The sequence below is a fragment of the Crocodylus porosus genome, unplaced genomic scaffold, assembly GCF_001723895.1.
Source record: "Crocodylus porosus isolate Cpor-Errol unplaced genomic scaffold, CroPor_comp1, whole genome shotgun sequence".
NCBI lineage: Eukaryota > Metazoa > Chordata > Crocodylia > Crocodylidae > Crocodylus > Crocodylus porosus.
The window spans coordinates 37,589,391-37,606,393 of record NW_017728911.1 but is presented as its reverse complement, the minus strand read 5'-3'; positions in this window follow the sequence as shown (position 1 = coordinate 37,606,393).

The window sequence follows — 17,003 nt, the reverse complement described above, 5'->3', positions numbered from 1 at the left end:
TTTGAGAAGTGTGCTTAGTTCTAGAGGCATATTATTTATTCTTCTTTTCCACACCAAGATTGTGCTTAGCACTGTATGAACAGCAAACAGAACTTCAAGATTTGAATCATGTTGACACACAAGTCCCTGCGCATTGGTTTGGCAGTGCAGCGGGGCTTGAAAGAGGGAGCGAACCTACTACTCACATGGGGTCTCCTTGCAAGGCTAGAGTGGTGTAAAGAGACCTCGGTGTCTATGAGAAATGCTCCTTCAGGGGCAATGCGGAATCGGACCAGGATGAACAAGGAGGCTGGTAGAGAGTAGGTAGTTTGGATTTAGAAGGGGCTGCTGCTAGTGCTTGTACTGACATGTCAGCCACTGAAACGCAAAACCTAAATGAAATGTTTCCAGGAAGGATTTGAAAGAGGAGAGAGTGGATCTCTAGAATGCAGGTCCTTGCTGATAAGGGACAGAGAATGCATGGAGCACAGCACTGAGAGTGGGAGAAACAAATCAAGAGAGCAGAGTGGGATGTGACCATGAACCAGAGGAGAAACTGAGGTGGGAGAAGCTGTTAGAACAGAACAAAGTGGGAAGGAGGGAGCAGCTTGGGTAGCCGGGACCTTTGTTATGTCAGAGAACCTGGAAATTTGCATCACAGCTTGTCATTATTACTTTGTGACTTTATGGATCTTGATGTTATCCATCTGTTATTGGTGAAGTCTCCTGTGTGTCATGTCATTAATAGAGGAGCTTATTCAGCAAGAGTGCTTGACCTGTAATCAATGGCTGAGATTGGAGATTGTAAATTAAACAGCATTTGACTAGCCCTTGGATCTAGTACTGTATAAGTGAGAATTCAAGCCATGGCATCTTATGAATAATGTAATAATAGCCAGGGACCAACGACCAAGCAGAGATGCATGGATTGGAAAGCAGTACAATGGGCAGATTACTCCATGACATTACGAAGGGCATGGGATGGGCGCGGTGGTGGTGTTTGACAAATTGGAGGTTTCCTGAATGCTTGTGGTGGGATGCATGCTTTTTTTATTAGAATTAGAAACATTGATGGGTTCAGCAGTGCCAAAGAAGAGTGCATTTTATCTGTGGGACTGATGGGGAGACTGAAGGCTGCAGAGGGCTATATTTCTGAGCAGTGTTAAATGTAAGGGTTGTCCCAGTTCCATGGATTTGCCCTGGACATTGAGTGCTAATGCAAGACAACAGCAAACAGGTGTGAAGACCCTCTGAGCTAACTGATCGAGGTGTTTTTAAAATCCTCCTAGGCTGTTACATCTTTGTGTCAAATTGGAAGTTAAAGGAGCGAGCGCTGGTAAGTAACTTAGACCAAGCATTTCACCTAATGTAACCTCCTCATTACATAGGGGGGAGTGTCTTGGAGAATCTAGATGCCTAGTTTTTATTTTGAGACTTGCAGACAATTTGAAAAGAATAAACTGACCTGGTAGCCAGTCCTCATGCTGATGTGTGCTCAGCTTATGTTCTGCTGATGCACAATACAGGGGCTGGCAGGCAGACGGCAGAGGGAGCTAGCTCCAGGTAACAAACTGACCTCACTGTAGACGGAGGCTTAGACAAGCTTCCATAATTTGAGGGGGATGGGGAAGCAGTGCTGGTGGACAGTGCGTGTAGGTGTGATCCATCTCCTAGGTATGGTCTATTCTCGTGTATCAGAACTGGACCATTCTTCACACTTCTGGATGCCTGTGGATGTTCTACAGAAAGAACTTTAGCTTTCCAAACTGTCAAGGCTGATCCCTAGATGATTATAAGCTTTATCTTAGCCTCCACAGCCCCTCCTGTGGATGATCCCGTGTCTCTAAGTGATTTAAAATCAAGACAAATAAAGCCCCTTGTTTGGGATCTAATTTTAGAACTGCTGTGTATTTTACTCCAGAAGCAGCATCTGTTTAAGTTATAAGAAAACCTCTGCAAAGGGCATTGATTTACTGCCTGTGTACTCTCAGCCTCTGCCAGCCCTCTTCATGGTGCTGGTGAGTGCCCCCAACTTTAATTCATGGCTTTGGCTTTGTAAAAGCCTTTTTGGCAGAGGCTGCTGAGGGGATATGCTGAATTGTCGCATGCCTTGAATGCTAAGGCCACCTCCCCTATGCTGCTTCTTAGCAAGTGCTAGACTCCACAAAGTGTTCCATGAGCATCAGGTTGCACGTTCTCACTCCACTGCCTCCAGCTTGTGGATTTTCCAGGTGGGGACTCTCTCTACCTGCAATTTCCCTGGTATCACCAAATGCATCTCCTTTACCAGCTCCATGTGGTCAGACAACAAGAGTCAGGCCTCAGAAGCCATGAGCCTGGCCTGAAGTTGTAAGATTTCTATAAATAATGAAAATGGGGGTCTTTTTATTGGTCTCCTGGTGCTGAAAATGGCCAAGAGCCACATTTCTCAAGCTTTTTCTCAGGAATGGCAAGGACTAGAAGTCACTTGTTCAAAAGTACGCTCTGAGATTTTTATGCAGACTGTTACCTCTAGTTGCTGGCCTGTAGAGAAAAGTCTTAGCTATTGCTAGACTCTGGCTGGAAACATTACTGATTTATTTTAACATTTTAAAAGCATAAAGAAATATGGTGCAATCCCCAAGCAGTCAGATAACATGATGCTGGGCATGGTATCCAACTGCTGGAGGACAGAATAGACTAGCACTGCTGCAAGAAACAAAACTGGGAGGTGAACCACATGTAGTGACTTGGCGGTAGATGCCATCTGCAGTGAGGTATAGAAAGGAGCTGATAGGACCATCCACAGTGAAATATCCATCCCCCTCATGCATCAGAATGAAATCTCACTTTGCAACCTCCTCCAACCCCTTGGTATTGCTTTCTTGATAGCAAAACCTCCACATTTGCGCATTACTATTATAAAAGAAAAAAATGTATTGGTATCAGGCAATTGGTAGAAGATCTTATTAACTTTGACATCACTTCTAAGAATTTTTTCTAACTAAAATATAATGTATATTTGAGAGTCAAAAGTCCACTGTCTTCCCACCCTTCTGTGTAGGCAGGTGTTTTGGTTTTGTTTTTTTTTAATTTTGGGGTTGTTTTTTTTTTTCCATCTCCACGTTAATTATTAAATAATTGCTCCTAGGAAACTTAAACAAACTATGTCGAGTATTTGCTACTTCAAGTAATAATACTTACTTAACCACCTCACAGGTATGTTGTGAGGATTAATGAATGTTTGCACAGCACTAGGAAAATACTGTATAAATCACAGTATGAGGGCTAAATGGTATGATTACGTGACTGTTTCAATGTGCAGTGCCTACAGTGTGTAGTGTGAGTCTGTTGGGGAACTAGCGGCATGTTTTGACCAAATGCTGGAGCCAGGACTTCATCTTCACAGAAACACCATGTGCTGGAAAAACATTGCCACCTCTTGGTGCCACAGAGTCTCATCATCTGTACCCCGCTGTCAAGAGTGGGGCTTTTCCCTTTTGCGAAATTTAAAACTATTATCTGTGGCTTTTGCACCCTGACATTAGATTACTACAGCATGCTCCGCGGGGGGGAGACCATTTGGAAGCTGCAGAATTCCAAATAACTTGTTTCGGCCCCCTCTGCATTGGGCGCCTGTAATCTGCGCATTTCAAGGAGCACTCGGATTCATTTTAAATTGTAAACCTTGTGATGAGCCAGTGGCAAACAGCACCTTTGATCTCATTCTTTCCAAGCTACAGGCCTAACCTGCACTCTTCCCAAAGAGCCCCATAGCTCACCCCTCTATGGACTGGCTCAGCAGGTTGCAGTGCCTCCTGTGCATGGTGTCCTGCCCTGGGTGATTACAGGGTGGTGGTGCTTCTTGTCTTTGGTCAGTCCCTTGTGAGTCCACCCAAGGTGACCAGTTTCAGTACGTTTTACCACTTTGCCAGCTGGAACCTTATAGCTCAGTTGCTTCCAAGCATGCAAACCTCCCTGTTTTTTTTCCAGCTATGTTAATATGACTGACCTATAGCAGCTGTTGCCTCCAAGATCCTTCTTTTCAGGGCAGTGGCCAATATGAGTGACTCAACACAGACGCGTGTGTATTTGCAGCAAGCAGGGACGGCTTATTAACCGCACCTCTGGGGCTGGCCTGCAGGTGTTACAGCTGGTCGGGGATTATCTGAGGAAACTTCTCTCTCTTTTTTTTTTTTTTTTCCTTTCAATTTGTCAAAAATTTTCTCAGGTCCCAGACTGAGTTCCTTGACCTGAGCAGATCGAGACCCCCATAATATCCACTTACTGTACTCAGCTGGGATATGGCAGACCTGGGTTCAAATCCCTGATTCGGGTACCTCCCACCTTGTTGGTGAGTCCTGACCACTGGATGCCAAGCTCTCTCTTATTCTCAGACAATAGCTATCAATTTATGCAAAATGGAACAGCTCCCACAGAGCAGGTTTAGAGTTGCACACACCAGAACAGACCCTGGGTTGTTGGTAATCCCTATGTGTGTGTGTCTCTCTCTGTCTCTTTATCTTTCTTGCTCTCTCTGGTTTCTTACGAGAACATTCCAAAGGTCACAGGATTTTTTTTTTTTAATCTGGAAACTTTCATGGGCCAAGGAAACCATTTCTGGCCCAGCTCTGCAGCCCCCAACCCGGTGAACCCCAAGTGAATCTTAACTGAGCCCTGCTCTCTCAGGCATGTGCTGCACATCCTCTGCCTCTTGCTCCACAGTTGTGGTATTTGCCCTGCCTGCTTGGTATCTCTCCCCCAAAAGCAGTTGTCCTCTTTTTTCCCTTCTAGGCTAGGCATTTTTGTTTTGTTTACAGCTTTTAGTGTTCATTGGTCTTCATCTCCAGTCTTGGAAAACGAGGCTCCTCTTCACCCTAGCTGGAGATGGGCAGGCAAGGATTTCCCATGACCACTTCTCCCATTGTTTCTCTTATGGACCTTGGTGTCCCCCTGTGGGGCACAAGTTAGCTCTGACTTGTTTTGTTCACAACTTGCTCCTCCTACCAGCTTCCTTTGATTTAACCCCACACAGTCATCTAGAATAGTACCAAGCTGCTAACATGGGGCACATTTGGCTTGATGGTTGCACCCAGAGAGTGGTAGTGGACAGGTCATTTTTGACCTGGAGGGATGTGGGCAGCGGAGTCCCCCAGGGCTTGGTCCTTAGGCCCATGCTGTTCAACATCTTTATTGGCAACTTGGAGGTGGGCATGGAAAGCATGTAGTCCAAATTTGCTGATGACACAAAGATGTGAGGAGAAGTGGGCGCACGGGAGGGGAGGGACAGAATCCAATAGATCTAGACAGGTTACAGAAGTGGGCAGATGAGACGAGGATGGAATTTGATGCAGACAAGTGCAACGTGCTGCATCTAGGAAGAAGGAACCTGCAACACAACTATAGGCTGGGGAACACCCTTTTCAACAACACAGTGGCAGAAAGGGATCTTGAAATCATTGTTGACTCCAGGATGGACATGAGCCACCATGCAAGGAGTAGTCAGTAAGGCTAACTGCACCTTGTCGTGCATCTACAGATGCATCACAAGTAGGTCCAGGGAGGTGATCCTTCCCCTCTATGCAATCTGGTCAAGCTGCAGCTGGAGTACTGCATCCAGTTCTGGGCTCCGCACTTCAAGAGGGATGTGGCTAACCTTGAGCGGGTTCAGAGGAGGGCCACTCACATGGTCAGGGGGCAGCAGGCCAGGCCCTACAAAGATAGGCTGAATCTATTCAGCCTCCACAAGAAAAGACTGAGAGGGGATCTGGTGGCTGTCTATAAACTCACCAGGGGGGACCATGGGGAAAATAGGTGAGGCTCTGTTCCCCCAGGCACCACCTGGGATAACAAGGAATAACAGCCACAAATTGATTGAGAATAGGTTCAGGCTGGACATCAGGAGACATTACGGTTAGGGCTGCCAGGCTCTGGAATGGGCTCCCAAGGGAGGTGGTGCTCTCCCCTACCTTAGCGGTCTTCAAGGGGAGGTTGGATAGATATCTGGCTGGGGTATTATGATCCCAGCATTCATTCCTGCCCAGGTGAGGGGGTCAGACTTGATGATCTGTTCAGGTCCCTTCTTACCCTTGAAATTATGAAACTACCTAATATTCATGCAGGAGGATACAGACACTTCCCTTTGTTCTCCACAGCCTGAACTGGTCCAAGACCTAGGTACCTGAACATTTGCTTTGTAGCACTACTGCAGATATGAATACCAGTGGAATCTTGTTTTAGCCAAGGTAGAATTAGCTCCCCTTGCTTTGGCAGCCAGAGCTGGGACTTGTAAGCCTTTGAGGCATGCTGCGAGGCCTGCATTTTTGCAAGCATTTGGTGAGTCTGAGCTGGGGCATAGAAGTTATTATATAGCGATTACTTGCATAGCTTGTGGTAATGTAATAATAGCAGTTCAATTAATAGGATAAGATCTTAATTGGTTGTGTAGAATATTGTGTTTTTAATCTATGCAAAGCACCAAGGATAACTTGAGAGGTATATATAAATCTAAATGGAAATGCCTGGGCTAGCTGCAGACCAAGAGTCACAAATATCCAGCATGGCATCCACTTTTCAGCTAAGGGTGAAAGTGTTGGTGGTACATATGGTACCACCAAGGGGAGGTGGGAAAGGCCCAGTTTCCAAAACCAGAGGCACATAAAGCTGAAATTGCACATAAAGTTGAAAAGCATGTATTGCCAAGGCCAGGGACCTCCAGAGCTGAAAGCACAAATTTCCCTGGCTTGAGTTGCAGAGCTGGGCTTTTTACAGAGCAGCAGTTAGGTTCACATCATCTGACACAGAAGGGGACAAGAAACATGCACAGACCAAGGCATTTTGCTGCACAATTGCATGTGCAATTGCCACATACATGTGCACGAGTCAGGTGTGTGTGCTTGCAAATTAATTGGGTTTTAACTAATCACTTGCAACATACCTAGACTCAATTTGCATGAGCAATTACAGTAATGCTGCAGGCTATCTGAGATGCCCTTTGGCACACAGTGCCATCTTCTACCTTCTGAAAATGTGTTCCTTAAAAATGTTTTTTAGCTCATTTGGGGCCTCACTTTCCCAGGAAATAATTAAGTTAAAAAGCTTTAGAGTAGACAACTACAGAAAAATATAACATGACTCTATCCTTTGACACCTTGTTTGGTTTTCCACTTAGGTTGTGACATAATGGTGTGCTGAGGTGCTGGGATAATAAAAATGTATGTGTTACATCAACACCAAAGTGACATCCCTTAAGCAGAAGGGTATAGTAATATTTATTTTCCTAGTTTGGAGTGTCATTATTCCCTTTTAGATTTGCATCAGCCAAATGAGTGGTAATGAATTATGCAGTAGGGCTTTCAAGTGAGTTCTGGGTAGTTTTATCAATAGTGCCTTATGCTAGGTATTGTACTAAGATGAAAGAGGGTGGAGTCCTAGAAGACAAAACAAGTGCACAGAGAGGCAGCATACGAGTGGATGTGGCCAGTGGAATATACAGTGTTGGAGTCTCCAACTTCTTAACTGTTGTTGCTTTTTTGTTATTTTTGTACAATATATCCTTTGTCTCCAAGCACTGCTGCTGTCTTACTACAACTGGTTGTTTAGTATGATGTAGGGGCCCTAGTAGAAGTGAGCCTTCCAGAGAAGCCTGAAAGAAAGTAGAGCGGTAGTTTTGTAGATCAGCTCGGGACATCCTATGCATGAGGGCAGCTTGGGGAAAGCCTGCAGTGGGAGAAGCAAATGAACCGGGCCAAGAGGCTGGGATCAGGAATAGAGTTGTGAAGATGTTCTGTCAGGAGAGCCAGGATAACAGGCTTGATGCTCTGAAGCTGGTAGAGGGATAACGTGGTTTAATGTTTCGGAGTGGGGTTTCACTAGGAAAATAAAATGGTGTTTTCAGTGAGAACCTGAATCCAACTTGTTGCTAATGAAATGGATTTCCTGTTCCAGCTTGTTGTATAGAGGACATGATACTCTGAGCAGCCAGCATGCTTCTCTCACCCAGCATTGCCTCTCCTGTCAAGCACAGTTCCTTTGCAGTGCTCCAGGTCTAAGCCAGCATGGATGTTTCTTTGTTCCCTGTCTTCAAACCTCTTGGGCTCTTCACTTCCCACCTTGTATGTGGCCTAAGAATAAACAGAATACTGCAGTGTACAGAGGCAGAGAGCACTTATTTAATTGTCTTGAGCACATGTTCCCTGAGCTAGAGAAACATTCTGTCTTCATTCTGTTTTCCACCTCTGCCTTTTTATTAGGAAAGAGGACTGCTGCATCTTTAATGCACTACTTTACAACCTTTTATGTAGAAAGATTAACAAAAAGGAACCGCACTTAATTTAAGATGACAACTTAGGTTTGCTTCTGGATTCTTTTTTGGCAGGCGTTCTCTTAGTAAATTACATTTGACAACCTGAAATAAATTCTAACCAAGATTTATGTCTGCGTTTGCTCACAGGGCTCCGGTTCATCAGATTGTGTGCTTAAAAAGCTATGAAAAGTAACAACTAATTTAAAAATTTATTTTTAGGCAACCTACACGGTATTCATGCAAACACTTAGTTTAAGAGAAAATGGCTTTCTGATCATGGGGAAGTAATTTTTCAATTGATGATACAGTTAGTTACAGGGGTTTCTGGTGGGGGGGGAACCAAAATGTTACAGAAGAGTAAGAAGTGAGTCATAATGATACACTTGTTGTGACTTAAGAAAAAAGAAGGTTTAAAAACACAACCAAGGACATGGCATCTTTGAAAGTTTTCCCAAAGGAGAAGTCAATGTTAGCTGAGATTGCCAGAATTTACTTTAGCTATTACTATGGATGAATAATTATGTTCAATTCAGCCAGTGATATGGGTTCACAGCAGGTTAATTGGTAATAATGGGTTTCATTCCAAACAGTGAGGAATGATATTTCAACAAAAAAAAGTGTTCTCACTGAGAGCTGGAGATGTCCTTGCTTTCAGTGCTACATATTTATAGTATCGCATGTAGGATAGTAGTGTTCTTGTTTCTATGGAATTCAGTTGCCCTCAGTTGCTCATGGATATTGCGTGAGGACATGGCAAGCTCTAAAAGCATCTCAGTTTGTGCAGCCTGATCCTGTATTTTGCCATCAAGAAATTGGCTTCCATGGACCTCGATAGTGATGGTAACACTAGGGGAAGAGCAGCGACGTTGGTAATATCAGCAAAGGAGCAAGACCCTGACCCCTCAGTTCCATCAGTGTAAAACCCAAGTCAATTGTATTCGCATTATTTGGTCTGGGGCAGGGACTCTCTGGGTGGGCATTTGCACATGTGTGCCCAGTACCTTGCAAAATGGGGACACAGTCCCTAACTGATGCATGTACTTATTCATGCTGCCATGTTTATTATTCATTGCTGGAATCAAGAGGTGTGAGCTTGTGCTGGTATAACTGAGAGCAGAGTTTGGTCCCTGAGCAAAGCATCTCGTAGGAAATCGGCATGCTAGCCTGTTGGGTAGGAAATGGAAATCTATGTGGGTGACGTTCTCCTTTACAGAGGGACCGTGCAGGGCCCCTGTGCCTGTTCAGTCCCACTTCAGTGTTGCATGGGCCTTGGCACAAGAGTGGATCTCAGCCTGAGGGAACCTGCGTGTGTTCCCGTCCTCTCAGCATTCTAGCCTTGCTGCCCGGGTTCTAATTTCTGCACCGGGAGATGCTGGTGGCTCTCTCTGTCAGGAGCTCTCCAGATTGCAATGTATAAATCTTAAGGTTTTTTTAAGAAGAATTTAGTCTTTTCATTGCACCTGTTCTTGAGGGGGAGGGGGCAGAAAAAAAATCCTGAACACGCAAAGCCAGAAGCAGCTCAATCCAGCTCATACCATCAGATTTATAGTAGAATCAGTCAATGTGAAGAAAAGATGGAAATGCATTAAAAGGGCATTGTCAAGGTTGACTGGACCAGTTTTTTATCTTCCATCCTCCCCCAGTTTTTTTATTTTTTAAATTTTTGTTGTTGTTTTGAAATATCTGGGAAAGTGAAGGGTTGTCAAAGTGCCCAGATCCCCCTCCCCATCTCGCTGACCCAGCCACAGCAGTCTGACGGGAGCAGCGTCTGATGGCCGTGAAGGGTGGTGAATACATGCAGGCATGCATTGTTCTGTCCCTAGTAGACTTCAGGCTTCTGACCTGATGGGGGATTGAAATTGATAGGGCTATTTGCATGTGTACTGCCACAGTTGCCATAAATCCAGTGTTCCTGGTTTGTTTGTTTGGTGAGTTGCCCAGATAAAGAGCTTGGGGCTTTTGTCCATCCATCTGTCAGACCTCTCTCTTTTTATAAAATACTCATCACCACATTTTGCTTTGCTGCAGCCCTTGTTTTATGGGTGTGGTAATTTTTTGTTCACAAGCAGGGGATTTTAGAAGAGAATTTTAAAGCTTATTATAAAGAACAACAGTAAAAGAAGGAAGTATAGCTACATAGCTGGGATTTTTTTAACCAGTCCAGTTGATTAAAATTTGGTCCCATTATATGAAAAGCAGGTAGGTGTTAGCTTCAGCTTGCATATAGCTGGATAGTGCCTGCTGGAGGGAGGTCCCAGAAGGGGTGTGACTTGTGGGTACTTCAAACAGCAGAGAATAATAATGCATCATCTAGTCTTGCTTGCTAGGCCAAGGCAGGATTGGTTCCTAGGCTGCATTTCCCTGTGTGTTTGTCTGTTGATTGTGGTTCTGCTGTCTCCCTTTTGGAGGTCGTCCCTCTGGGTCTCAAGAAGTTTTCTGTCTGAATTCTCCCTTCTGGAACTTCATCTAATTCCTCCCAGCTAGAACTCTGGCCAGCCACTGTGATTCCTCTCACTTCCTGGTATTTATATACTTCATACATGAATAGACGTTTATTAGCTATCCATAATATAACATTAAGAAGACTGGCTTGGATAACCGACCATCTCCTCTTTGGTTTCTCTTCAGGTAGCACCAGTGAAACTCTTGGTGATTGAGTCTTACAAGCACCAGGGGCTCTGATGTCTCCTGCTAACAAGTGGACCCAATATGCAGTGCAGGCTTTGCTTACTCAGGAGAACAGATTGTACCCATAGAAAGTCAAGGACACAGAAGGGGCTTGACTTTCCTTTCCTGCTCTCTTCTTGTGGCACAGTGTAGTTTTTTGAGACCCAGGGGCAGTGTTGGGTGTTGTACAAAAGAGCCTGTTTGCCCTGGGCAGTTGTTGGCTGTGTGGTGTGGGAGGAGCCAGTGCCAATGTTTTCATGGATCCTTTTGGACCAGATGTCCGTTACACAGTTACTGATTGCAGGGGACTGGCCTGGGTGAACCAGGCGACTACTTCCAGTTCTGTGCTTCTCTGCACATCTGTAGCTCAGCTTTGTGGACCTCAAAGGCTGTGGAGCACCTTAACACTTGAGAGCAGAATTGGGCCCATGGACTTCAGGGTAATGAAGCTTTAGAAATCTTGTACATGCCATGCTGGAGTTGTCTTGGGTAGCAGCTCACAGTGTATCAGAACCAGCTCCTCCCATAGCAAACATCTTGGGTAAAGTAGCTTCCACTCCAGGGTCTGTCTCAAGAGCTGTACTGTCCTGTGGCAACAGCTTCTGTCCCCTGAGCTTGTAACTTGTGTGACTATGTAGTACACATGCTGCATGACAGTTAGATGGCCACAGCACTGTGTTTTGGGAGGAGCACATGCAAATTCAGACCTTCAAAATGGAGGGGCCTGATCCTGCTTTGGTGTCTGGGATGACTTTGGTCTCATAGTGGTGTAACCTGGAGCAGAAGGTGCCAAGCCTGGGTGGGCCACTGCTGCTGCCCACCTACGCCCAGTTAATTTCTCCCCAGATGCTTGCTTGGGGCCAGATCCTCTGCTGGTAGAAAGCAGCATCGTTTCCTTGAGGTCAGGTCAAGCTCAAATTGACTCAAGCAGTTTGTCTGCCTTTAATATTGATCAGGCTGTCCTGTGGCACTCTAAATTAGGGCTAAACCTGGTCCTCTAAAAGCTGCTTTTGAAATCACCAGCACCTCCTAAATCTGGCTCGGTTTTAAATTGAAATTTTTTCTTTACCAAGTTAGAGGGTTTTTTTTAAAGTTTTAAGTGTTTGCAGTGAGTTTTTTCAGCATTAGCTGCTGTGTGGAATTGGACAAGGGTCAGAGACAAGAGACGAGAATGATTAGAAACCTGGAAAAGCTCTCGTATTAAGAGATGCTTGAAAAGATTGGGATTGTTTACCTTGGAAGAGGTGACTGAAAGGGGACATGGAAAAAGGTGGGCTCAATAATGAATGGTTTGGAGAATGTAGATCGGGAACTTCTGTTCAGTTTGAATTTTGCTGCTTGTTCCTTTTTTCTTGTGCTGAAAGACAAAAGCGGCACGTTTGGAACTGATGAAAGGAAACGTGTTTTCACCTAATGCACAGTTAGTCAGTGGAACTTGCTGCTGCAAAGTATGGCTGAGGGAACATGGGTAATAGGGTTCAAAAATGGATTGAGCCTTTATTTAAACTGTGAGAATTTCCAGTGTTATGAAGGTACGAGCTGAGAAACGATGAGGGGACCGAAGGGCCTAACACTTGTATCGCTACCAACACGTAGGATATAAGCTATTCCAATGTAGCTGCTACACTCACATGCTTACTTGCATCACTATAGAGTCAGGCAGTTATCGTAACAGCTGATGTGTGCTCCTGTTTGACAGCTCCCCCTCCCCTTTTACAGCTGTTAAAATGTGCTGGTATGCATGTCCATCATCTAAGGCCAACTTGTGGCACATGGGCAACCTCTGTGGAGCAGGAAGCAGATCAGGGAGGGGACAGGCAGCAGAGAGGGCAGGAAGCAGAAAGCAGAGAAGGAGATCAGAGCAGGAAGCAGAAAGAGCCCAATCATTTCAGTCGGGGAAGGGGATCAGTGGCACTTGGGGAAGGAGCACTAATCTGTGGCATGCTGCCTAAAAAGGTTGGCCTCTGCTGCTTGAAGATACTCTAAGATAGTCCTTCATAGCATCCATCAAATCAAGCTAGATTAGCGAGAAACTTTACTTGTGGGCAGGGTCTTCCATAACTGCTTTCTTCAAGCACACGTGTTCAGTAGTGGATCCAGGCACAGGGTGGGGAGGGGTACATCCCCTTCCCCCCACTTCAGCTGTGCAGGACACGTGCAGTGATTTCTGAGCTCACTGTCTGGTCAGTATAGGCTCCTACCAGAGCTCTGTGTGAGCTCTGAGCTCAGCAGCTGATCAGGGCAGAGGACAATGCTGCTGCTGTTTGCCCTTTTCCCTCCCTCCCCACTAAATTTGGTAGCATGGGGAAGAGAGATGAGCAGTGGAAGCTGCTCTCTTCCCCTGGGTTCCAGAGCGAGGCAAAAGGGTTTCTGGCCAGGCCTAGCATGGAGAATTCATATGCAGCACAGCTGAAGAGGGGGGCAGTCGCACCCTGCACCCCCTCTGGATCTACCCCTAGGCATGGCTGTTAGCCAGTATCTTCAAAAAGAGACTGGACAGAGTTGGCCATTGGTCTTATCTGCTCTGGCAGTTCCTCTGTACTTGTGTTCACATGACATTTGCAATATAGCAAATTCTCAAGTGCAGTAATGAGCCATTAGTTTGGTTTTTCTGCAGCCATGTAATAAGTTTGGTATGTTAAGAAAAACTTCTGATGCGTCTGGGCATGGACCCCAGGAATTAGTCTTGTGAAATAGATTCCTAAAGTTAACCATGTACTTTTACCCAGACTCAAGGTGAAGATGCGTTAGTGTAAAATCAACTTGTTGATTTTTATTATGCTTAAAATAGTGGAAATGGTATTGATTGATAAGATGTAATGATATTCATACTATTAACTCCAGTTGCGTATATGTTTTCATGAGCGTAACTCAGATAAATGAGGAGGTGTATGTACAGTGGCAATATATTAATGCTGTAATAGTACAGATATCTGCTTTCCATTTGTGTAACCTTTATATGCCCCTTGAATTCCTTGGGTTGATCCTCATATAAGGGGTAGGGGAAAGCTGCAGGAACCTGAAAAAAACACTTCCCTGGTTACTGCTCGCTAAGCCTGTTCAATGAGCCACATGTTGCATAAAACGTAGTTCAAGGATATAATTTGCTCCTGTTGTCTGTCACCTAGGAAACTGAACCACTGCCTGACGCCAATAAGCTTTCCGGTTTTTTTTGTTTTTTGTTTTTTTTTTATTCTAGGTAGGTTTTGCTATCCCATCCCTTGTTGCCCCCATCAGTGCAAGACTACTGCAGAGCCTGTCCCAGATATGAACACAAGCAGTTTGTTTCTTCCCTGGCATCCCCTGCCTCTGAAATGGGTCTTATTCACAGAGGGCTAGAATAGATAATGAATGGCTAGAGTTTGTTGGTCTCCTAATTTGACTTCTGTGGAAGGGAGGTGGTGTGAACTCTCCTGCATCTGTCAGTATGGCCTTGTCACTTATGCTGGTGTACACTAGGAGGAGCTCCATTGAAGTCAGTGCTGTATAACCAGTGGATGTGAGGCAGGGAGAAAGTGGACCAGTAGGCCCCAGTGATTTAGGTAGCCAGTGTCCCTTATTAGCCATGGTCCACAGATGCAGCTAGCGAGAACTGAGGGTTGAATATAAAGTCATTCTTTGGGTAGTGCAGTGATTCTCCACCAGGGTGCCATGGCACCCTAGGGTCCTTGAGATCCTTCAAGTGTGATACAGGGCACCACATAATGTTGGCAGTGCTCCGTGTACAAACAAGGTTACCTTCCAGCCATCTTTCACAAGACAAACCTGGAATTTTGAAATAGGAATAAAAACAGTCTGACCTGCTGTGGTCCTTTGGAGTTATTTGCAGTAGAAAAGTTGCAGTATTATTTTTCTATAATCAAAAAAAAAGAATGAAAACTAAGCTGGGATTTTCCAAGGGGTGTCTCAAGTCTGTGGAGGCGTGCCTAGAATTTATCAGGGGGTGTCTGAAGTATAAAAAGTTTGAGAACCACCCGCTCATATTGACACCAACCTGGCAAAAATCTCTAGCGGATTCCTCCCATACAGTTTTACAGATGCTAGGGCTGCGTGTATAGCATGTAGTTCAGGAAATGTACCTTGGGGAGGATGTTTTAAAACTGCAGGTTAGCTTTTAAAAACATGGTGGCAAGAAAGCAATCTGTAAACCAGAATACAGAAACATGAAATGCTTACTGCAACACCTACCTTTAATTTGAAAGGAATTAGTCTTCCTGCATTCTTGGGAAGTCTGCATCAGCTATCCCTGTGGAGTATGTCTCTTGACCTCGTGGTCAGCAGCATTTGTCAGAAGAATACTTGCATGCTACCAGAATGGCTAATCGGAACATATTTGGGGGCCTTCAGAAACAGCTGGTGTCTGGTTGGACTTTTGGTGTCAGTGTTTCAAAGCTTGAGGGCCAAGATTTTCAAAAGTAGGATTTGATTCCAGATCCCTCGCCTTTCAGATTCCCAACTAAATACTCCTTCAGGGGACCTGATCTTTCAGAGGGTGGGTGGTCACCCCTTTCTGGAAATCCATCCTTGTAAAGATTTATTACATCGGGCATCAGACATCACCAGAGGGAATTTTGGCTCCATACTTCTGGAATGCATGGGGATTTTGTGTGCACTTTGAGCATAGGAAATAGCAGTCTAGTTTGAAATGTCTGTTATTTGTCTTTATCTTTTTTGTTGGCACTAGTTAAGCAAATGCAGTGCTTAAAAAGGCACAAGAAAAGTATGAAGAGAACATATGTTATACGGTACTTACAATTTGAAAGCTATTGAGAGTTGCTGACCGGTAGACCTTTTAATTTTAAAATAAAAATCCTACCATGGTTTTCACATGAAAGTCATGAAAGCTGCATTTAGGACATTTTTGACACGTGGAGAAAAGTGGTTTTTGGTACAAGCCTGGTAATTCTTAGCTGTGTGCCTTTAGTCCGTATTTCCTTATTTTAGTTATTAGTGGTAGGCAGTACAAGTAATATTTGGTTAAGATTGGTTTCCTGTGTTTTCTGTTCAGGATCCCTTCTTTTTACCTGTAGCGCTAAAATTTTGTACCTATTCCCATTTAACGCCCCCCCCCAAAAACAAAAAACCATACACACTTTAACCTTCCCTTATGAAATGCATCTGAAAGGTCAACACTGTTCCCACTGATTTTCCCCAGCTCAGCTGGGAGCTGATTAAAGCTGCCAGCTATGGCTTGTCAGTTTTGTCAGAGACAACTATATAAACTCTTTGTTATTCACTTTGCTGTATATTATAAATATCTTTATCTTCTTCTGTCAGGCATTGACAGGACAGGTGCTAGAGGAGTAGCAAGGCACGGGCGTTAAATGCTCTAGCAATGTCATTAGTTAGTAAGTCGCACCATAAAACATGCACAGAATATTCAGGAAACTCCCTAAGGCTCTCCTCTGAGGAGCTGAGCTGAAGGGACTGAGGGAAAGTAATACTCACTGAGCCTCTTCTGCCCTGGCATTATTTATTTTTAAGAGAGTGAACCCAGAGCTTGTCATCAAAGCTAGTACAGGCTCTCCCTATTTCCTTGTGACGAGAGCCCACCTTGGTGTTAACGCTTCTGCGAGGCTGCTGACATTGTTAGCAGCAGTGGATCTGGGAGACTCGGTGTGTAACACACAACAGAGCAACTCTCACACTCGGTGCAGTGCGTCCTAAGGGTTGGGCCTGTTCTGCGTGCGGGGATTCCTCATTCTGGCTCCTACTCCAGTATTAACCCAGAGTAACTTTTCCCATTTCAGGGGAGCTAGTTCTGATTTAAAGTCGTCACAGAGCAAAGGATTCTGGCCCTCCAGCTTTTACTTTGGTCAGGAATTCAAACTTTGTGGAGAGGCCTCTTGCTAAATGTGAGCAGCTGTTGGGCAGGGTGGGCTCCTAATATAAAACACATTTGCACGCAGCAAGGTGCCCGAGGGGAAAGCCATAAAATAGTGAGTGAAGGAGAAAGCTCATCAAAAGCAATACCTTCTTCTGCCGTGGTGAGGGCAGTTCCTACTCCCATTAAGTTTTGCTGTTGACTTCTGTGGGAGTTGGATCAAGTCCCTCATGTGGTAGGATAATTTAC